This window comes from Stenella coeruleoalba (genome assembly GCF_951394435.1).
Source record: "Stenella coeruleoalba genome assembly, chromosome: 6".
Taxonomy (NCBI): Eukaryota; Metazoa; Chordata; class Mammalia; order Artiodactyla; family Delphinidae; genus Stenella; species Stenella coeruleoalba.
In genome coordinates this window covers 101,011,346-101,036,262 of record NC_137151.1, presented here as the reverse complement: position 1 = coordinate 101,036,262, position 24,917 = coordinate 101,011,346, and the positions used below count along the sequence as shown (strand labels likewise).

The 24,917-nt window shown below is 37.4% G+C and overlaps 1 protein-coding gene across 9 annotated transcripts in view; it reads right to left on the bottom strand.

Annotated features, from left to right (window-relative positions):
• MAP2 (microtubule associated protein 2) overlaps window positions 1-24,917 on the bottom strand; it is a 278,138-nt gene that overhangs the window by 92,447 nt on the left and 160,774 nt on the right. For all 9 annotated transcript variants that reach the window (XM_079924502.1, XM_079924503.1, XM_079924505.1 and 6 more), the window contains exon 3: window positions 12,305-12,382. The gene's annotated coding sequence lies outside the window, so the exon portion shown is untranslated. The remainder of the gene's footprint in view (window positions 1-12,304; window positions 12,383-24,917) is intronic.

Genomic DNA, 24,917 nt, shown 5'->3' with positions numbered 1-24,917 from the left:
AGGAAAAGTAGATAGATGGTCAATAATGTGATAATCAATGAGAGTGCATATAAGAATTTGAATTAAAGTAGTGCTGGTGGGATTGGAGATGGGGGAAGGATATAAGATATTTATTTTGAAACACAGGTAGGTCACTCAGTGCCCCACAGGTCATGCAAAATTCCCATCCTCATGAAAGTTACATTTTAATGAGGTAATCATATAGTTACCAAACACCTAATTAAAACATTAAATTTCATATGATTAAATATTAATTTATATTAAATTATTACATCTTGCATTTCATATATGAAATAGCCAAAATAATCTTGAGAAAGAAGAACAGAGCTGGAGGACTCACACTCCCTGACTTCAGACTATACTACAAAGCTACAGTAATCAAAACAGTATAATACTGGCACAAAAACAGACACAGATCAGTGGAACAGAATAGAGAAGCCAGAAATAAACCCACACACTTACGGCCAATCAATCCATGACAAAGGACGCAAGAATATACAATGGAGAAAAGACAGTCTCTTCAATAAGTGGTGCTGGGAAAACTGGACAGCTACATGTAAGAAAATGAAATTAGAACATTCTCTAACACCAGATACAAAAATAAACCCAAAGTGGATTAAGGACCAAAATGTAAGACCAGATAATATAAAACTCCTAGAGGAAAACAGGCAGAACACTCTGACATAAATTGCAGCAATATTGTTTTGGATCCGTCTCCTAAAGTAAAGAAAATAAAAGCAAAAACAAACAAATGGGATCTAAATTACATAATATAGTTACTCAGGTCTAAAATGAGAAAATTATATAAAAATTATACATCAGTATGTTACTTCCCTACAGAGCTTCATTGAAGAACTTCCCTGCCCTCGTGCTCCATTCAAATAACACTTTTGTAGTGTATATTTAAATGATCCGTAGATATATGTCTATATGTTATAGTTAAGTGTGCATGTATGTTACGTTATATTATCTTAAATTACTCTATTTTTCAATTTCTCTTCCTTTTAAAACAAAGTTTCCTTTAGAATTCTTAGGTTTCAAAAGCAAGACCTGCTCTAGTTGTAAACATATGCCAAAAAGGAATACACAAGCCTGAAACAAAGAGGCTTACACACTGCTTCCCAGTAGCAAGAACTTTCTAGTACCACAGCAGTCTGTCTTGGAAAAAAGTCTTTTTGATTGTTTTGGTCCTTTGCTCTTTATTCAAGATTGATTACTACCGGATCTTTCCTAGGGCGCTGTTCACAATGGTTTTAAATGACTCAAGCTTTGGCACCCCCTCACTAAAGTATTTGCTTTAGTGAATTCTAAATTTCTCTTACAGAGACTACAACTGTCTCGGAATCAAACTGCCTTCTGCAGTAATTACTGAGCACATGGTACAACAGGAGTCCTTGACATTCATTAAAAAAAGTGCAGCGGGTGGGTGAGGAAAAAAAAGAGTAAGGAAAATTAATCACAAGAAATTAGCATGTTTAAGTAAATCATTATAGTTCTCAGGAAGAAAGGTCTGACAGAGACACTCAGAAGGAATCAGCCTCCAGGTTCAGCCAAGTTGGAGTTTTGCTTATCACTTCTCATTCTTCTTATACAGGCTGACGCACTAAACCATTTTTCCTTATATACTTGCAGGAAGGTCCATTTTTATTAGGGTTCCTTCATTTTAAAATGCTCTCTGATGCCATGAGAACTTGATTAAATTGCTACCCATTCTTAAAGGGAAAAGGAGTTTTAATCTTCAAGGAAAAAACAGTGATCATACACTTACTGCAATGCAATATGCTCACAAAAACCCAAGCGTTCCACAGTCACAGGAACCTGAAGCTTTGCGACAGAATTATTAGCAGGTAAGTTGATTTTGCAGAATGTTTACCTGATTGAATGGCTTTTAAACAACACTGTAACACAATATTCTGGTCACATAAAATTATATGCACAGCTACCCTCCATATAAACAGCAATATTTACTACTCTCCAAATAAATGGTACTGATAAAACAAATAAAAAATATAATATGGGGCCTATATTATTTGTGAATTCATCCAAAAATCAAAATTCTTTAAAACTTTTTGCAAAAGTACAAACTGTGGGGTTTTTCCTCAATATTTTACCTTTACTTATTTTTCTTTAAAAGGGCACCTCTTTTTTCAGTTCAAAATGAGTTTTTACTTTACCATCCCAACTCAAGTCTTTTTATAATGCATTTTAGAAACTCATCAGAGTACAAATATTTATTTTGTTCTACAATGATGCTTTCTACATTTATCAATTAATAATTTGATTCTTTTAGCAAGCAGTTATTGAAGAAATCCAAGAGCAGTACCAGGCACTATGCTTTTTGAGCCATTATCCTTTTGGATACAACATTTATTTCTATAAGGAGTGTTTTAAAAAATATCTTATTTGTGTACTACTGTATGAATTAACTTCGATAAACTGAAGTATCTCATATATTTACTATTTTAACATGATACTGAGATTATGATTCATAGTTTTATCTCTATGGTATGAATGGCATGTATTCTTGTCAGGGCTTGAACTATTTGATCCATATGTTCAAATATATTAATTCCATAGACAGATTTTCTTTTGGTATAACAGAGACTGCTAGCAGTTTATCAAAATCTTTGTCTTCTTTTTCCTCAGCACACAGCAGGATTACATCACCTAACCTCCCTTGCAGTTAGATGTGGTCACATGACCCAGCTCTAATGGAATGTGAGAAGACGTCATATGTTCACTGCTAGGTCTCACTTATACACATTTCCATGTGCTCCTCCTTGGTCTTTGCCCTTCTACCAGCTGGATGGAGACAATAACAAAGTCACAAATAAAAGGAGTCTGGATACCTAGTTGACTATGAAGAGGGAAGACAGCTTCCCAACCCAAACACTAAGCTAGGACTGTTAAATGAGCAAGAAATAAAGTGATAACACACTTCTGAATCTACTTGTTTTAGCAACTAGCCAATCCTAACTAATATAGTTGCAGAAAAGTTTGAAGAACTATATTATGAGATTAGAAAAAAAAAAAGAATGAGACTAATAGAAGCAACAGGGTTAAATGAAAGAAATTTCAGTAACTATCCTCCATTTGTTGCCTACACAGCAAATCCCGACAGCACTAGGACAGTCCATGGGTGTTGGAGTGGGAGAAGGGAGAGAGTCAACTTGAGGCAAGAGCATTTCCTGCCGCTCTTCCTAAATTACCTTCTTCATGCCCCTCACTTTTCCTGGTATGGATGGTGCAAAGAGCCCAGCCTTCAGGTTGGTCCTATTCAAATGCCTGCCTTGAGGCCAAGGTGGAGACAGAATTTGCAATCATTTTCAGAGAATCTTAGGACAGTTTGATGTTTGCCAAGGACAAAGTGAAAGCACTGCCTTTCCTGAGATGATAGAAGACTTTACACCTGGTCTATTTCCTGTCTCCACAGTCCTTCTTCATCCTCCCTTATTGTCTTCACTTTATCTTAGAACAGGTGGCCCTTGCTTTTGTTAATATTAATATCTCCACTTGTTCTTTAGCAGATCTTTTCGCACCTCCTCCAAAGCTTTGTTTCCTTAAATATTCCCTTTTGGAATCACAGTGTCAGCTTCCTCCTTCCTTCTGACTATAAACATACTCTTTTTTCTTATCCACAACAGACAAACAATCACACACACAAGAGAAATGACAATTAAAAAACAACTACCATCAAAAAACCTATTTTGTAAATCTGCTACCTTGGGCTAGAGCCCATTTGTTTTTCACCTCTTTAACCCCTCATTTATATACCACCTACTCACTCTTTCAATCATTATTTACTCATTATTTATTGTTGTTATTAGCTATTAACAATTTGTTCAATATTAATTTGTTTCACATCGAATAACACGTTTCTGGAGGCACAAATATGATGAAGACAAAACTTTTGCCTTTGAGGACTTCACAGAGCTGGGGAGAAAGACAGATGAAAATAATTACACAGCAAGATGATTTTTCTGTAGTCTAGATACACTTAAAGGGCTATGAAAGTGCTTCCTCCCTCAAAAGGTACAATTAATACTACTTTTCAGGCTGGAGAAGAAAGCTTCATAGAAGGAATGACATTTGAATTGAAAAGACATAAGCTTTTGTAAGCCAGACAAGAGGAAAAAGAGTATTTAGGCAGGAGTCGCAGAAATAACAAAGGCAATAAGTAATGTGAGAAAAACATGGTGTACAAAGAAATAATTAAGTTGAAGAAACAACAAGTAGTCTGCTGTGGTTAGAATGAAGGAAAGGCAATTGAGTAAGAGACAGGGATTGGAGATTGTCCAGAAGTGGCCACTTAGAGCCCTAGTTTGAAGGGTCTTTAGTGAGTTTGGACCTTTATATTATAGAAAAGTTTTAAATAGGGAAAAGAAGCGATATTATCTATATGAAAAAGTCACATGATGGAGAGTCAGGTTATACAAGAGTCAGGAAGAGGGAAGCTCATCAAAGGCCATTGAAAGCTTCAGGTAAGTGTACTGGAGGCCCATACTGAGGGTTAAGAGAGTCCCGCACTTGCATTATGAAGTACCTCAGTGACCATAAAATAATTTTCCCTCTTCTGCTTAAGCAAAAAGTAGACTTATTGACTTTGACTCCTTCCCCAAATTGACTGAGAAAAGGCTACTGCAACAGGTCTACAGAAATTTCTAAAGGCAAACATCCAACAAGATTTGGCTTTTAAGACCTCCCACAGTAAGCCTCCCTTATTAAGTGACTTGTAGTCATGGCCAAATAAAAGAACTAAACGCATAATAACTATTACTTATTCTAAGCATTAGAAAAAGTGCTCATCAGCACCCAATTTTTGTCTTTTCCTATCTCCATCTGGCCAAACTGTTAAAAGGCAAGACTTAATAACAGCACCCTCATGAACGAGAACTAGAGCCTTTTGCAGCAGGTGGTGCCCACCTCTGCCTACAGAATTGCAGCCCAAACAATCTGCTGGGAATTGCAGAGAACTCAGTAGAATGTGCTTATGACTCAGCCTGTTAAGTAGGAGGACTGTCATTGTTATTTTAACTCCTGCCAGAGTATGTGGGCAATGCTCCCTCTTTCTGTCTTGAGTTAACCAAGAGACATCCCTCTTCAAAACCTCACCCCAGAATAGGTCCTTGCTCAGTTAGAGCCAGAACAGTTTGGGGTCTGGGTATGACTGCCAGCTGATAGTGCAGATTAGAAAAGGCTTTCATAAAGGGAACATCTGATATCCTAATTTACCAATAGAATTTTATTTTTAGAATGTTTAATCTGCCTTTAAAACTATTCACACAGAGTGCCACAGACCAGAGCTGAATGCTGATGAGACAGTAATCAGCACAAGTCAAGGTACTTATTTTCGGAAAGGATGGTGAAAATACCAGGGTTTCTTTCTCTTTCCCTTAACTCTTGGGGTATTGTGGTCCTCCTGTTTGTCTTTCTCTTGCCAAATGTTCTCAACAGTGTAAACGTTCATCAAGTGCTGCTCCTAAGGAATACTGTAAAAATGAAACAAAAAAATCAGCCTATTTTACAGAATATTGTCTTAAAGGATAAACTTCACCCATTGATGTATGATGAAAAGATGTAAATCTATTCTGAAGATAAAGCAAAATCTAAGCAATGTCAGGTTGTGGCAAGTCTTAGTATTATGTAGACAAAAGACGGTGTGGAATAGGAAAATAAATATGTTCTGCTTTCAAAACGGTTTTCTCATTTCCACTCAGCTAATTTTTCTCTGTGTTTCTGGTGCTATAAATTACGATTCAAGATTACATATCAGTAGAATAAAATTTTGTCATAATGCTATAAAATCATGTGTCAAAAAGATGCAGGAAAGCTCCTCAGCATTCCAGAAGCGAGGGACTCTATTAAGACAAACTGAAAGAATCGTGAAAAGGGCAACAACCATCACTGGTGTGCGTGAAAGATAGCATGTGTATTCCAAAGTAACCTCTCTAGGCCTTCAAAAAGTGAGGGTCCACCAAGATAGAGATACCATTCTAGACACAGCTCAGAACATCACATAGTCTCTGCCCTCAGTGGGGAAAGAGAGGATGTTGAGATGACATCAGGGAGGTAGAAGATGTCAGCTTATTTAGCACCTTCCTGGCCACAGCAGGAGTGTGGGTTTTCTTCTGACTATTAAGGGCAGTCATTGGTGGATTCTGAACAAAAGAGTCATATCAACTGATTTATAAAAGATCAGACTATGTGAACAATACATTATACAAAAGCAATACTGAGCACAGGAGGCTACTGCATTTGCTAAAATGAGAGAGAGTAGATTCCAATGATACAGGTAAAGACAATGAGAAATGATTAGATTCTGGACAGAGATGAGCTTGTTACTGCTATTATCTGAAATAAGGCTTAAGAAGGTTAAATAATATGCCTCTAATAGGTAGTGAAGGCCAGAAATAAAGCAACCGTCAGGGTCGTTTACTACACTTTAAATGTCTACATGGGACTTTTGTGTCAAAAAGATGCTGATATTCTATGAAGTAGTCAGACTTAAATGTTGGCGAGATATAACAACCTTTATACTAAGAACTACATGTATTAGGTTTGAAAAATTCAATTCTAAATTTTACAGAATTAGTAATATTAGCACATGATTATAAAGATTTTGTCATTTACAAAGCATTTTCACTCCTATTATCCCATTCAATGTTAGCACAGCAAAATAGAGATATCTAACAGTCACATTTATGATATCACTGAAGTGTCAGCTACAAACGGGCACTCGCCATTGGCACTTGCCATCTACCTCTACAAGGATTAGATCAGGTACTGCAGCTGCTGATTTTCAACACCCCCTGAAAGGAGTTCGGGGTGGACAGCAGAAAGGAGGCACTCTGTGCTCCGGGGCGGGGGTGGGGGGTGGCGTAAACAGGCAGAACAGGTCTTCAGATAGTTAGATATTCTCAGGAGCTGATTTTATGAGCCCAATTCTTATATATTCTCAGATCTAGAAAAGCAGTAAAATCCTTCATGGTGACTTCTGCTTCCCGTGACTAGCAGTAACCTGCACAAGACTAGCAGAAACCTTCTGTAAAAAAATATGTGCTTGATTGCATGTATTCCCCCTTCACCAAAATCACGTATATACTGACCTTCCCCCCTGCCTCCTTGGAGCGGTTTCTCAGAGCTATCTGAAATGCTGTCTCCCCGGCTGCAGTCCTCATTTAGCCCCAAATAAAACTTAACTTACAACTCTCATGTTGTGCATTTTTTAAGTCGACAGAAGGAACCTTTGCCATCCTCAGTAGTTTGTTTTCTTTTTTTAACATCTTTATTGGAGTATAATTGCTTTACAGTGGTGTGTTAGTTTCTGCTGTATAATAAAGTGGATCAGCTATACGTATACATATACCCCCATATCTCCTGCCTCTTGCGTCTCCCTCCCACCCTCCCTATCCCACCCTTCTGGTTGGACACAAAGCACCAAGCTGATCTCCCTGTGCTATGCGGCTGCTTCCCACTAGCTATCTATTTTACATTTTGTAGTGTATATATAAGTCCATGCCACTTTCTCACTTCGTCCCAGCTTACTCTTCCCCCTCCCTGTGTCCTCAAGTCCATTCTCTGTGTCTGCGTCTTTTTCCTGTCCTGCAGCTAGGTTCTTCAGAAGCATGTTTTTTTTTTTTAGATTCCATATATATGTGTCAGCGTATGGTATTTGCTTTTCTCTTTCTGACTTACTTCACTCTGTTTGACAGTCTCTAGGTCCATCCACCTTGCTACAAATAACTCAGTTTCATTTCTTTTTATGGCTGAGTAATATTCCATTGTGTATACGTGCCACATCTTCTTTATCCATTCATCTGTTGATGGACACGTAGGTTGCTTCCATGTCTTGACTATTGTAAATAGAGCTGCAATGAACACTGTGGTACATGACTCTTTTTGAATCATGGTCTTCTCAGGGTATATGCCCAGTAGTGGGATTGCTGGGTCGTATGGTAGTTCTATTTTTAGTTTTTTGAGGAACCTCCATACTGTTCTCCATATGGCTGTATCAATTTACACTCCCACCAAGAGTGCAAGAGGGTTCCCTTTTCTCCACACCCTCTCCAGCATTTATTGTTTCTAGATTTTTTGATGATGGCCATTCCGACTGGTGTAAGGTGATACCTCATTATAGTTTTTTGTTTGTTTGTTTGTTTGTTTTGGGGGTACGCAGGCTTCTCACTGTTGTGGCCTCTCTTGTTGCGGAGCACAGGCTCCGGACGCGCAGGCTCAGTGGCCATGGCTCATGGGCCTAGCCGCTTCGCGGCATGTGGGATCTTCCCAGACCAGGGCACAAACCCGTGTCCCCTGCATCAGCAGGCAGACCTCTCAACCACTGTGCCACCAGGGAAGCCCGTCATTATAGTTTTGATTAGCATTTGTCTAATGATTAGTGATGTTGAGCATCCTTTCATATGTTTGTTGGCAATCTGTATATCTTCTTTGGAGAAATATCTATTTAGGTCTTCTGCCCATTTTTGGATTGGATTGTTTGGTTTTTTTTGATATTGAGCTGCATGAGCTGCTTGTATATTTTGGAGATTAATCCTTTATCAGTTGCTTCATTTGCAAATAATTTCTCCCATTCTGAGGGTTGTCTTTTCGTCTTGTTTATGGTTTCCTTTGCTGTGCAAAAGCTTTTAAGTTTCTTATGTCCCATTTGTTTATTTTTGTTTTTGTTTCCATTTCTCTAGGAGGTGGGTCAAAAAGGATCTTGCTGTGATTTACATCATAGAGTGTTCTGCCTATGATTTCCTCTAAGAGTTTTATAGGGCCTGGCCTTACATTTAGGTCTTTAATCTATTTTGAGTTTACTTTTGTGTATGGTGTTAGGGAGTGTTCTAATTTCATTCTTTTAAATGTAGCTGTCCAGTTTTCCCAGAACCACTTATTGAAGATGCTATCTTTTCCCCATTGTATATTCTTGCCTCCTTCATCAAAGATAAGGTGACCATATGTGCATGGGTTTATCTCTGGGCTTTCTATTTTGTTCCATTGATCTATATTTCTGTTTTTGTGCCAGTAGCATACTGTCTTGGTTACTGTAGCTTTGTAGTATAGTCTGAAGTCAGGGAGCCTGATTCCTCCAGCTCCGTTTTTCTTTCTCAAGATTGCTTGGGCTATTCAGGGTCTTTTGTGTTTCCATACAAATTGTGAAATTTTTTGTTCTAGTTCTGTGAAAAATGCCAGTGGTAGTTTGATAGGGATTGCACTGAATCTGTAGATTGCTTTGGGTAGTATAGTCATTTTCAAAATGTTGATTCTTCCAATCCAAGAACATGGTATGTCTCTCCATCACTTTGTGTCATCTTTAATTTCTTTCATCAGTGTCTTATAGTTTTCTGCATACAGGTCTTTTTTCTCCTTAGGTAGGTTTATTCCTAAGTATTTTATTCTTTTTGTTGCAGTGGTAAATGGGAGTGCTTCTTTAATTTCTCTTTCAGATTTTTCATCATTAGTATATAGGCATGCAAGAGATTTCTGTGCATTAATTTTGTATTCTGCTACTTTACCAAATTCATTGATTAGCTCTAGTAGTTTTCTGGTAGCATCTTTAGGATTCTCTATGTATAGTATCATGTCATCTGCAAACAGTGACAGTTTTACTTCTTCTTTTCTGATTTGGATTCCTTTTATTTCTTTTTCTTCTCTGATTGCTGTGGCTAAAAATTCCAAAACTATGTTGAATAATAGCGGTGAGGGCTTCCCTGGTGGCACAGTGGTTGAGAGTCTGCCTGCCAATGCAGGGGACATGGGTTCGTGCCCCGGTCCGGGAAGGTCCCACATGCTGCGGAGCGGCTGGGCCCGTGAGCCATGGCCGCTGAGCCTGCATGTCCGGAGCCTGTGCTCCGCAATGGGAGAAGCCACAACAGTGAGAGGCCCGCAAACTGGAAAAAAAAAAAAAAAAAAAAAGTGGTGAGAGTGGGCAACCTTGTCTTGTTCCTGATCTTAGTGGAAATGGTTTCAGTTTTTCACCATTGAGAATGATGTTGAATAGCTTGTTTTCTCTCTCTGGGTAGATAGTGTGTCTTCCTTACTTTTCTAACACCAGCCCCCTCAACTCCCATAAATGAATCCTAATAATATTGGTGGAATAAATGAAACTGCAATTTAGGTATCAAACAGGTTAAGTTTTCCCCATTCTTTTTCTGGTAGGAGTATAGCTTTGAAGTCTGAGAGAGATGAATTTGAATCTGGGCTCTGCAATCGCTATATGATGGTAGTAAGTTACCGAATATATATTGGTCTTGATTTCCCATCTGCAAAATTGCATTGCACTTGTGACCTGCAAGCTTGCATCAAATCTTACAGGTACTCATATTTGCTCAGCAAGGGTTAGTTAATCTCTTCTTTCTCTCCCAACTCCGTCAGAGTAGTTATTTACTCCCTTCAGAAAATAAAATTGTTATGAAATATTCTATGTCTATAAATATTATTATATATTGATATTTCTTTTACCTTAAACGAATTGTAACATTAAATGTAGTGATAGAGAAAATTAGAAAAAAATCCTTTTATAAAGTTTCTCTCATGATTTTTGAAGGGCATATGAACAGATAACATGGGCCAAACAAAAGTGTTTTTCTTTTATGTATCTTTCAAATTTCAGTAGTATTTACATTGTTTTTGGGAATAGTCAGTATTTCACCTATGGGGAAATAAAACAAATTTCAATATTGTGTTATGGCAAAAGCAGTAAAAAATACGAGTACCATTAGTTAGCAATATCCTTACAGCCAAAAAAACAAAACAACAACAAAAAAATCTTTTCTAATAGGAAAAAATGAAACAAATAGAATTGGCATGATATCACATATTAAGATAGTTGGATCTCTTATACAGAAATCTGGGAGAAGCTTTGAAAGCCATACTTAAACCATTTTAGCATTAAACCTTCAAAATGCTGAAAGTTGTTTAGAAATAATAGTTAATAATACTGAGCACCAGATGACTGAAACATTACAATGAGTCAACTTTACCACAGAGTGAGTCAACCAGATCTTTATGTATCAATATGGATGAATCTCTAAATATAATGTTGGGTGAAGGCAAGGTGCAAAAGAATATCTGCAGTATGATGCCATTTATACAAATTTTCAAAATGTAAATGATTATACGGGACATTGTTTCATATATATGTCATCAAATTTAGGACATCATTAAACATAGGAAGGTTATATCATCTTCAGGATTATGACACATTTTAGGAAGAAGGGAAAGGTTTATTTCTTTAGAAAAGATTTCAACAAAGCTGAATGTTAGCATTTTTTCAAATTCATGTGGCTGATACTCAGGTATTTCTTATAATATTTCCCATATTTCACTTTGGAAATTTTGTAAGCTTTCTTGATTAAAAATAAAATAGTAAAGAAATAATGAAAAGAGAAAAGTGCATACAGCTACAGCGGATTTAAGACTGGATATTCAGTACTTCCAGTAACAAGAGATTACATGAAAATGCAGCCTTCATTTCCTAGAATAAGAAATCATTCATCTGTACTCTTTCTGAAATATTATTCTGCTTTTATCAGAGGAATTTTGAGTTCAAAGACGTAACATGAAAGAAAATATTCTTTCTGCTTGTAAACTGAGCTAAAGTGTACACACTCCTTTATTTACTCATGCAACAACTGTAAAGTAACAAGTACAAACCTAAAATAAACGGTTCCCTGCCATCTCTTTGGGTAAGTGCATTGTCTTTTTTTCTTCCTTAATCAGAGAGAACCAACTCAACACAAACAAGAATCTGATGACTAGGCATTTCTACCACAACTAGCCTCACAATAATAGCTGGGCTGACATTCTTTCCAGTGCCTTGATCCCAGATCCTAGGATACAACCTTGGGTGAACTTCTATACCTATACCTACCTACCTCCTCTCTCTCTGCCTCATGCCCCTAATCTATAAAAGGAGCACCCTTATATCTACTCACAGGGTTGTTATACAGAATAAATGGTTTAGTTTATGTGAAGTAAGTCATGTAGGATCACAAATGGCACATAGGAAGTGTTGAGAAGACACTATTGGTATTGTTAACCACAGCAGGAGAGACAGGCTTAGTTCAATCCTCACTTCAGAGAAAGATTTTTTCATTCATTTACTATGAAATCATTCAAAGCATTATGAAATGCTATTTTAATAATCCTAAGTCTATTAGCTGTAGAATGCATGTATATTTTTCCCTTATCAAAATGAATTGATACTTATTTAATAAAGATTTTTTTAAAAATGTGGTTAACAAAGGTTTAGTTTCCACAATTGTGGGTTAACTCTTTTATTGTAGAGAGGATAGGGTCTTACCTATTCAAAGAAGTAGTAAAATGGTAAAGTTTGTTATATTGTGTTCTCAAAGGGTTGATAATATGTTCTGGTTTCTTTCTGTAAAAAAAAGAAGTTAGGAAATTAATAATTTAATCTCTGATCCATGTATATCAATTACATCATGTAGGTCAATACTAAATTCAACTCATGGCTTTATTCTTATATTGGGTAACTGAGACTATGAGATAAATTTCATGATGGTTCCTTATAGTCATACACTGAACTAGGTCCTTTTCTGAGTGTTTCGAATAGAGAAGTGAAAATGCTAACTGTTGCAGATTTTTTCTTATTTTTTAGCTTCACTCCAGTGAAGCTTTTAAAAAGAAAAAATAATATTTTAAATTGTTTTCAGCTAATAAATAGTAGGCAATTGTATTCTCTCCCAAGAGAATATATTTGTCCTGGTAAATTGTTAATTACATCCAGTAAGCTTTAAAGCACTGGGCCTCTAGCCCAGTCTGCACTGATTCTCTACAGCACAGGATGGAAGGGAATTTTTTAACAACTAATTACATTTTCTGTCTAGAGTACTAAACTTATTTTGACATTCAGAATCCTAACAGTCATTCTGGATTAGTAGTTCTGCTTAGAAATTCCACTAGAACAATACAAAGTATTTCTTACTGAAATAAACACAATTACTAGAAGGCACTAGCTTTGTTTTGTACCTTATAAGCCATTCAGGTGTACTCGCCCTCAATATATGAGTGTATTAAATGAAAGGGGCAGAGCTGAGCCTCATTTTTAAGTCCTGCTCTCTTACAATAGATGTCTAAATCTACACATCACTATGTGTCTCCACCAAGGACTGTGCGATTTTCACATCTGGTAAAACAGACCCCATCCTGTTCTCAAGGAAGATGTTGCTCTACTAGTAAGGAGACCTAAGAGTTAAACTGAGAGCTATTAATTCTTCTTCAAGACCCAGAAGGAAAGGCAAACTTGGAAAGACATAAAGCAGGTGCCTCAGTTCTTCTCTGTGACGCTTCAAAGAAAAATGTGTATATGGATATGAGCAGACAAGGTTTTGATTCAAAAGTGACAAACACTGACTGGGCCAGGACCTGTATTAAGTGCTTTTACATGTATTAGCTTACCTAATCTGTGAGCATCCACATACAATGTACAGTAGCAAACAAATCTATTAACGCATATTAAAGATAGAAAGGCTTAACATTTAAAAAAAATAAAGAAAATTCTGCAGGCAAGAAGAAACACAGTAGAATTTTCCATTCCCTCAAACAACTTGATAGATATTTTAGGGAAAAAAAATTTGACTACCCAGACCTCTGTACACAGCTATTTTTTCCTTTAGTCCAGCTCAGTCGTTCTCAAATTTGGAATATATATAACATTATTATACAGAGTGCTATACACAATAACAAGACTCTATAATATAGAGTTCTATGCACAATAACAAGACTAAAGAACTTTTCTTTTTGCAAATGCTCGATGACTTTTGTTGAATTGTTAATGATTTCAATAACTGGAAACAACATCAATAAATTAGTTAAATAAATGACAATACATTTGAAGACTAGAATATTTTGCAGCTTTTAAACAGTATCAACTAGCGTTATGAGTACTGGTATGAAAAGATAACCAAAACATAAAACAAATGTTTAAACAGAACGTAAAGTGAAAATAGCAAGTTGGAGAATGCTATACATATAGTAAGACTAAAGAATTTTTAAGGGTAGTTTTGATCAAAAGCAAATTAAACCTCACAAGTTGATTTTAGAACAAAAAGAAAATGGTAAATCAGCTCTGGACCTTGTTCAGAAAGAAAGTTTTTGGGTAATTAATCAATGAATACTGAATAAAATATCATCCTTTATTTCTTCCTTAAGTTCCTTCTTTTCCTTAAATTCTTTAACATGCATAGTTTTTTCACTTCATCTTCATGATTTTCAAATTAATGTGCACACACATGTGTGTGTGCAAGTACAAAATTATATATGTGTGCATGTATACTTTACTCTAGTAAAAATAAGAAAAATAGGAATTCTCTAAGAACAGGGGTCAGCTAATTATGGCCAATGGACCCAGTCCATCCTGATGCTGCCTGTTTTTCCAAATATAGTGTTCTGGGCACACAGCCACATCCATTCATTTCCTTGTTGTCTATGGCTGCATTCATGCTCCACTGCCAGAGCGGAGTAGTTGTGACAGAGACCGTGTGGTCCTTTATATATTTACGTATCACCCCAAATATTTACTATCTGGCCCTTTATAGAAAATGTTTGTTTACACCTGCTATCAAGGAACATGTTCGTCATTTGAGTAACACTAAAAACAATATTGAAAAATAATCCCATGTCTTTTAAAGTTTTTCCAAAATTTAACTCAACAGTTATATATGAATGAGAGAAATTCCAATCTTAAACACTTAAAAACTAATTTAATTCCAACAGAACTGGAGAATTATGGGCCAAAGGATGAGATGATTATTTGAAAGTTGACCGTGCCCTGCCCAATACCTATTAGTCATAAAAATAATACCCCATTTACCCATCATCCAGACTTTTGTGTGGTTTTTTTGTTTGTTATAAAATTAAAATGACTATCTTTTTTCTAGGCTTTATTTTATGAGAAAAAGATAAATGCCATCTGGGAATTATTATTATTATTTTTTTTAGTTAATTGTTTGTTTGTTTTATTTTGGGCTATTTTGGGTCTTCATTGCTGCGCACAGGCTTTCTCTGATTGTGTTGAGCAGGGGCTACTCTTCGTTGCAGTGTGTGGGCTTCTCATTGTGGTGGCTTCTCTTGTTGCGGAGCACGGGATCTAGGCACGCAGGCTTCAGTAGTCATGGCACACAGTCTCGGTAGTTGTGGCTCACGGGCTCTGGAGCACAGGCTCAGTAGTTGTGGCACACAGACTTAGTTGTTCCACAGCATGTGGGATCTTCCCGGACCAGGGCTCGAACCCATGTCCCCTGCATTGGCAGGCGGATTCTTGACCACTGCACCACCAGGGAAGTCCCTGGGAATTATTTTTAAAAAGGAACTTATGGCCTATTCCATAAGGCACATAAAATCGAATAGTCATTTTAAATTAACACAGTGCAGTTAGAGGTGATCATTTTTATTCCATACCAAAAGGTTTACATTAACACAGTTTTTGTTAAGAATATTATTTGGCACAGTTTTAGTATTTGATATATTATATAGATGGGCTGCAACACCCCTAAAATAATATTAGCAAACACTTACACAGCACTTATTATGTGCCAGACAATGTTCCAAGCACTTCATATACATTAATTCACTTATTCCTCACAATCACCCTCTAAGGAGGCAACTGTTGTTATCCCCATTTTACAGATGAGAAAACTGAGATCAAGAGACTTTAAATGCCCTTCCCAGCATGACACAGCTAGAAAACAGTCAAGCCTTGCAGCCTTTATAGACCTTGAGAGTTGGTTTTAGATCTTCAACTCTGGTTAACGACAAGTTCAGACATAAAGGCTTTGTGGCTTCTCTGAGAAGTGGTATTTCACCAATGAAAATTGCAGTTTACTGGAAATACTTAGCACATCTATTATTCAGTATATTCAGCTTCTTGAACAAATTGAAATTTACTCAGCTGCTCCATTATTTCTGTCAGGTTTGCTTATGCCACTTTCCAGAGCTTCTTAGAGCTGGGTCTGAACATTGTCAAGAATCATGACTGACACCTGACAAAATCAACTGGTCGACAATGATATTTAAGGGCTGCCTACCCATGATAGAGAACAGGATGTGCACTGGCATCACAAAGTAAGATGTGAATCATTTAAGGAGGAACCCAAGACAAACACTTGTTCAGCTATAAACAAAATCAGCTTTTATCAGCTGGTTACTCAGATAAATAGGACATGCAGTCCATGCACTTAGGCTGCATATAATCCACGTTTGGCTGTGGTATATTTATATGCAAGTTATGTGACACCTATAGGGTTGACGTTAGAATGATAAATTCATGCAGACTTTCAGAATCTCGTAAAGAAAATATTGCCAAGGCGTGGTTTTCCCAACTGATATAAGAACCCAAGTTTCATTAAGCAACAAAGTAATGATGAAACCTTTCCTGGATTGCCAGACCAGGATATACTTTTCATTAACCTTTGAAATACATTCTAGCATTAAGTATCATTTGGTTATTTTTCACATTTCGACAGACTTTGTTAGGTAACCTAAAAGCTGAGATGCTTGAAGTTGCTGGATAATCCTGAATAGCATTTCTGCCGGCTAAGCTTAACCTCATTGGCTAGCGTTAGCCTACTCGGTTAGCTCTCAAATAAACAATATTAACATCATTCTCCACCTCTATCAATCTGCTTTATGAGGTTTTGAACAGTTCATGTAATTCAGTGCACTTGTCCAGGATAACAAGATTTCAACTAAATTGCCAATACCGCTGGGAAAATATCCACAATCCAAGCAGTCTTGAAATAGGAGAACAGCTACCAACATAAACCATTTAGTCGAACATACTACTAAACCATTTCTATTCCCTGAAGGTTCAGAAGCAGTTCATTAGCACTGGTTATTTGTGGGTAGCTGAAAGTCACAGTGAGTTGGACAGATCAGAGAAAAGATCTTCCTTTCTTAGCGCTTTTGCCAAAGTTCTTTTAGGAGAACATATGTTTCTTGCAAAGGAAACATGCTTAAAAATATACACTGGAAAGAACTAAGGACAGTTAACACAAGCCCTATTCAGAACATACGGTCTCCAGTTGACCAGAGAATCTAGGTAAGATAGACAGTAAGAATTTCCCCTTTTAATCCCCAAACCTGCTACTCCAGGCTATCGCCAAGGACTAGCTGACTGCATGAAGGTGACAATAGAAATTATCTAGTCTTGTCCAAAGAATCTCAACATAATTCAGGGCAGTAAAAATAGGCTACAAATAGGTGAAGGGTAAAGGACTGGATTAGTCAGAAAAGTCAGTCAAGTTTCTGAGTCTTCACAAAATAAAGGTTTATATACTGTTCATACAAATCCTGATGTGAGTAGGGTAACTCTCCTGGTGGAGACCCAGTAATCTGACTGTATTCTTCTCATTGCTCAACTAACTCATGGCCTCAAGATTGCTGCAGCAGGAAAGGAAGCCATCTGGAGGGCTGTGCATTGGTTCCTCCATGCTTTAACATGGAAGGGACACACCTCACTGCCTCTCACAGCCTCCTGGACTGAATCAACAACACGGCTCTGCCTCAGTGCAAGGTGCTGAGAAACAGGGAAGACACATGGAGGTTTGCTGAGCAGTACAAGTCTCCATTGCATGAGGGACAAGGCATGATGAGATGCCCAGTGGCTGTTTTAGGGCCCTGTTTAGATTCCTTCCTTGAGAAGTGTTGAAAAGAAATAATGCTCAGTGAGATCAGCTAAAAACTTGTTTTGCTAAATTAACACATGCTGACTCTGTGTGTGTGTGTGTGTGTGTCTATAAATAAATAACTAGATAGATAGATAAATAAATAAGTAAATATTTTATTTTCTTAACATGAATTGGCACTGCAATATAGACAACCTTGGGGAGCAAGAGGCCACCTGCCAGTGTTTTCACTTGCTGATGTATTGCACTGATGTTTTCTGCTCAGAATCAGATACAGCTGAAGAACTAACTAACTTCTTTGCTTGACAGAAAGCCATCTGTTCATTTGTTTCTAATTTTTATACAAACACTAACCGTTTTAAAAATGGTAGAATAAGTTAATGCAGACGCTCAGGTTCATGAGGTGTAAGGGAAGGGACTGGGTGGGGAGGGGCACAAAAGGAAACAAGGCTGCCACGAAAATTATCGTGCCAGATGTCACATAATGATTTTACTCTCATGTTCAAAACTTTTCTGTCAAAGTGATAAAGACTAAGTTTCTTGGCCTGGCCTCAAGGGCTTCCATACTGTGACTATACTCTACTTTTTCAAGTTTATCCCCAACTTTCTACCATCACAAGCGCTCACAGGCTTCTTAGACTAGTTATTTTGTAGACCTATTAATTGCCCTTTTCTTTGCAGCTTCATATTTTTCTTCCCTTCTACAAAGTCCTCTTCTTTTTCTTTTCCGTGTCTTCTTGCCTCCCTGCCTCCCTCTCTTCTCTCCCTTCCTTACGCCCTCTAGGTTTGGCAACACCTTGTGGAACTGAAGCCCTCTTCTCTAAGATCCACCCCCACCCTCCCATCACCTCCAAGAATGCCCACTGCTGCCTGGTTCTTGTTTTTATCACTTATTTGGCATTCATATGAACTACTTTGTGTTGTTACTTAAGCTTATTGAAATGGAAACAAGTTCACATCCCCACCCTTTTTTCTGCTTTATTTCAATTCTAGAAGTCATTGGTTTCTATCAAATATATGAATTTTTTTTCATAGTACTTTGAGTTCAAAACAAATATAAATGAAGGACAAAAAATATTAAGCCATATAAGAATATACAATGCACTTCAAGTAAGGCTGCCATATTATTAAATTGTATTAGCAATTTACACTTCTATTTCCTTACACCACCAGCAGCACTGTGTACTATTAATTTGTTTAATGTCTACCCCCCCTCGCCTCAACTAATCTGTAAGCTCTAGATGGCCAGGGGCCATTTTCTTTTGTATGTACTCTCCTTTGTATTACTGCACTCCCTGGCTGGGAGCAAGTACTTAATAACTATTCATCAAATGAATGAAAAATTGAAGTATGTACTCCCAAAATGGAAAAGTATGCTGATACTTTAATTGTGAGTATATGAACTCCTCTGTTTCAAGCAGTGAAATCTCCTTATCTACCTGGCTTACTGTTTTCCTGATTTGAAAGTGGGTTCAATGAATGAAAGAATGATAGCAGTTTATTTCCCTAAACATTCTGGTTAGAACTTGGTTAAATTAGATCTTTGAAATAAAAATAACACAAACTTTAGATATGAAAGCTGTTTCGCAACCCTGGCCTATCACCTACTGGCTGTGGAATACTGGGCAGAACTTCTGACTTTTTGCATCCTCAGTTTTATCATCAGTAAAATAGAGATTATCCATGCTATTTCCCTTACAGAGCTGCTGCAAGAATTAAATAAAATCATCTGTAGAAAAGTGCTCTGACAATTGTGGGAAATTGTGATGTGTCAATATCAGTCTTCAAATAGTAGTTCTTCACCACTTAGCACAACGACATACACTTGCGAAGAGATTATGTATTAACTTGAACAAACCTCATGCCAATCCAAGATTTCTTAGCTTCAACTCTTCTCTTTACTTTTGCTCAGCTGCCAAATCCCTTTTGTAAGTTCTTAGGACACAGGATGTCTTTGAGAAGGACTGTGTCAGATAAAGAAAGAATCTCATTCACTAATAGTCCCAAGCTCACCTGCTGGGAGCCATCTGTCAACCTGCAGCAGCGTATAGAGGTTTCACCAGGAAGGCATTTGGCTGAACCCGGGTGACAGAGCACCAGGCTATTTTTGAGGTCACAGTGAGCACCAAAATTCCAGCTGTGGCCTAAAGAAATAAGAATTCAGCCCACTGGTGATGTTCTTTGCCTGAGCTTCTGCACTCTCTGAGGATGACATTCTTGACTGCTGTTATCATTTTAAAAGGCATGCATTTAGAAAAGAAGACTTCCACCAGAGAGAGGAAAATACATGCTGTGCTAATAGTCATCTGACCAGAAAAATAAAATTCTGGCAAATCTACTTTTCATCCGAAGAGCTGAAAGCTCTGGAAGCAGAGGGATTTCATCAACTTACTGGAGTGTTGGGGAGGAGTTTACAATTAAGGGTGATCTCCAGCTGATTCAGGTCCTTCATCTTTTGCTGCATATTGTTCAAGAGGCAACCTGGAATAACTTAATTAGCACAGTGGGGACTAAGTTGCCACCCACCCCTCCCCCTTCTGTAATGCTAATTTGAAATATCTTCTTTTCCTCCTCAAGTTACTTTCTTAACAGTGGCAGCCAACATTTTATTACTAAAGAAATTGCCAGTAATGACCTATTTTAAAAAGTGAAGATTTCTTAATGGAATGAGAATATTACTTGCTTGCTGAGAGAATGTATCAAAATAAAAGCTAGCCTTGAAAGGTACTGAATCTGTTATATTAGCACTCCAAGGTGTTCTGGAAATTCTATAACAATATTTATGCATGCATGATATGTCCCATCAATAATCTTAAAAATATTAAAACACACAAGGATAAATCATTAAGATTTCACCAAACAAAAGGGGAGGACTTGGCATGGAGATGCTATTAAAAAAAAAAAAAAAAAAAGAGTTTCGGGGCTTCCCTGGTGGCGCAGTGGTTAGGAATCCTCCTGCCAATGCAGGGGACATGGGTTCAAGCCCTGGTCCGGGAAGATCCCACATGCCGCGGAGCAACGAAGCCCGTGTGACCCAACTACTGAGCCTGTGCTCTAGAGCCCGCGAGCCACAACTACTAAGCCCGCGTGCCACACCTACCAAAGCCCAGGCGCCTAGAGCCTGTGCTCTGCAACAAGAGAAGCCACTGCAATGAGAAGCCCGCGCACCGCAACAAAGAGTAGCCCCCACTTGCTGCAGCTAGAGAAAGCCCGCATGCAGCAACGAAGACCCAATGTAGCCAAAAATAAATAAATATATTTTTTTAAAAAAGAGTTTGCCTCCCTGTAAATAGGAGGCAAAGGAGTAGGCAGAACATCTGCTGGGGAGCTCTTTAAAGCGTTTTCTCCCCCTCTTCTATTATTCTGTCAGTGGCTCCTCTTCTATTATTCTGTTGGTGGCCATGTAATTTCCCTCCTTTCTGCTCTTTTCAGGAGGGTGTTCTATTATTATGCTTTATTTAACTGGCTTAGATTTAAGTAAATAAATAGACACCACTGAGTTGAAGGGCAGTTGGAATGGAGGGAAGAGGAGAGCAGAAATTCAACACAGGAGGAGGGGCACAGAGAGATAGGGACTGCAGGACTGGAGCCAGATAGCAGAGAACCCAAGCACTGCATGTTAGTGAAAGGCTTTTATCTAAAGCTCCTAGTGGCCACTTACCATTTATAATCAAGCCATATGTGTCTGATTTATACAGAAACATATGAAAATAAGATTAAAGTCTAAGCATTAAAAAAACCCAGCAAGTGAGCCAATGAGATTGCAAATATTCCAGCTGCTCTAATTACTGTTGTTCCAAAGGAAATGTGAGGGCTGCTGATGCCTTGCTTGGGTTCCCCTGGGACCACATCAGCCACCTTTGGTATTTGCAGGCACAGAAGTTTGCTTCAGAGGTAAGGTTTTACCCTCATACTCTGAGAGTGGTTTTTAGAGCTACTCTACGCCAACGAAGAGGCAACAGTCTTTAAACAAAATTATTGCAACTTTAAAGGTGTATAACTGGATCACTTTGCCGTATACCTGAAACTAACACAACACTGTTAATCAACTATACTCCGATATAAAATAAAATTTTTTAAAATTTATTATCTTTTTAAAATTGTGGCTTCCCATAAGTACACTAAAAAGTCTTGGAGTCTTAGGGTGGTCTAACTCCACGTGCCAGCCTACTCTCCCCCCAATCCCACTGACCACCCCCATCTCTCAGGATCTTCCCAACACAGTGAAGTCCAGCAGCCTGTCCTGTGAGTGCCCCCTGCACCTAGTGACTGGCATTATGTCATCTTTAGCAGAGGCTTGACTTCAAAGACTTTAGAAGTACCTTCTCAGTGAAGGAGCCCAGATCCTACAGGACAGTGGTTTTGTTTGTTTAATTTATTAATGATTTTACTTTTCCCGTCTCACATCCATCCTATTTTTAATGTAATGACAAGCTGAAAGTCATTCAGCTAAAAGAAAATTCATGCAGCTAAAGAAAAACAACAAAAAAATAAAAACAGATAAAAAAGAGACTGGAAGCCATTTGTGACCTTCTCACATTTTGGATGCTCTATCTGGTTAGCACGAACTTGAAATTTTCGCCAGGCACAGCAAGTCTGCTCCAAGCTCTCCACTGGTTCTTTGGAGATTTCCTAGTGACCACAGAGGGGGATTAGGCCCTGATCTAATGGAAGGTAATCTTACCAACAGCCTCCAGAAATTCACTGAAAGCCACTATAGTAGAGCACAGACATGAAGGAGTGAGGACTCATTAGATCCAGATATAACTTTAAAATAATACTAAAATCTGGAACACAGATTTCTACTAAATTGTTTGTAAGAAAATACATATACCTCCACTGCAGGAACAAAAGATACAGAACTTTAAGCGTCAGAAGGAAGTTATAAGCTTCGCTGTCCTCAAGATTCCCTCGGAAACTTGTTCCAATGTGATTTTATGCCTTACAGGAGCCCATGCACAATCACAAAAGGCCCTTCACTTCTCACCATGTTCTTGAATCTTATATTGACTGAGTGTAGCATCACCTAACAGTTTCTAAAGTTTCAGTGTAAATATAAATGTGTATTTAATAGTTCTCTCATTCATTTAACTACTTGCTATAGGTGGCCCCTGAACGGCAAAGTTTCCAGTGGGGACCATAAGGAAGAGCATTTATGCCATTATATGGCTGGTGATAAGCCCAGTCATAACAGCCCCAGGTGAAATTTCTGGTTTCCAGTTTCCCAGAGAATTCGTTTTGAACATTATACAAACCAACAGTCATTTCTCTTAAATAATTAATTAAATAATTAAAATGATTTTCACCCCAAAGAAATAGTCTGTGAAGGTATCTTCAAATAAATCACTGTCATTGTAAGAGAACCTCCTTAAAAGTCACATTAAATTTTTTAATCTGATGATTTCATAATGGAAATGCCAACATTTTAAAAATTACAACTGAAATAATAATTAGAAAATTTGTTTTTTGTCACTGTCAAAATGTCAAGAATTGATTAAATTATATTTATTAGATTAGCAAAGAGATTTGAACTCTTCTCAAGTAAAAGCCTATAAAATAGATGATTGTGAGGATTTTAAAAATTTGAGTAATTTAAGTATTAATGCCCAATGAAGGTGTTGAATGAAATAAAGCATACGTCAAGTGATACAGCACACACATATCACTGATTTATCAACCTTAGGCAAAAATCTGATAAAAGCTCATGTTTTAAAGAAGCCCCACAGACCTCTCTTCCAGCACCTTTACTGGGTTACACAGAGCTTTCTTCCTTTTTTTTTTTTTTTTTTGTTCGATGGTGATACATGCTGGTAGATTTTAAGGTCACTTTGCATAATGTAGGGCTTGCTTTTCCTGTATATTTCCTGCTTGTTAAATTGTTACAACTGGAAGCAATTTTCTTATATTCACACTATTCCTGCCTATAAAGTGTTACCTCTGGAAGCTTCTTTTAGACATGTGTCAGCCAGTTGTACTTAGCAAAAGAGGCTCATGTGTTATACTTTGTTTATTACAAATCTGCAATTTTGTTGATGACCGTGGACTTCAGTGGATGTTGACTAGGGTTGTGAGACTCATATATAACTCCATTCATTTTCTTTTTTCTGGATACTTCTTGCAGTGGGTCACTAGTATAGCAGTTACAGCAAGAGGCTACTTGACAGAGTGGTAAAAAAGGCTTTGGAGCCTGCAAGACCCCTATGTAGCAAGTTATTTAATTTCTTCATCTATATATTGTGGATAATAATATCTACTTTCCTGCAGAATGGTTTTAAGAACTAGCGGTAGGTTAGGGAAAGTTTCTGATACATATTCAGTGTTTGTTACATGGTAGTAGTATTGGGTACTAGTACCATTACTACTATACTTAATGAATTGGGTAAGGCTGGTTTATCAAAACACTGAACAGAGAAAGGGTATTGCTACTTACTATGTTTTTTAGCACTTTAAAAACATGGGTAGACATCACAGTCACCTGAGATCCTGGTTAAAAATTCAGATTCTTGGCTTCCATTCTAGGGATTCTGACTCCAGAGGTCTGGAGTGGGTCCAGGAATCTATATCCCCTCACAAGTGCTCAGTATGATCCCTAGGAGGGTGATCTGGGGATCACAATTTGAGAATAACTGCTATATAATAGAGAATTAATCCTATTGGTATAATCATGATTATTTTGACTGTCACTATATCAGTTTTTAAAAAATAAGAATATTGTTCTCAAGATATTAGCTTAGTTTAAATGTTGCTGTTATTGTTGTTTTTTTAACTGTACAGGCTTTAACTTCTATAAGGGATACAAAATAAGCCCCAATATTTTTTCCTAATAATTTATGGATTGTTTCTCTTGTTAAAAAGCCTGATTTTTAGCTTTTTGTGCATGATAGACTCTAAAATTTAATGAAAGCTTTGGAGTCACACCCATGTAGGCATGCCCTTTATTGGTATAAAGGCTTCCTGGGTCCCATTCATATACTTCCTGGGAGGCAATGGACCCCAAGTTAAAAGTATTTAGGCTAAAGAATTTGGTATTAACCATTTGTTGTTTAGAGAACTATTTCTGTACTCTTTTGATTTTACAGGTCTAAAACATGGTTATTGTGCAATGGAAAAATAAATGTGGCCTTTAAATATCTATTTATTCCCTCTCAAATAGCTTTGATTGCTTATCCTGTAGGAGGATTGGAAAGAATAGTTCTTTACAAAATTGAATTGGAAAATTCTAATAAGGAGGCTGTTCATTCTGTGAAAAGAACACAAGTTTCTACTTTG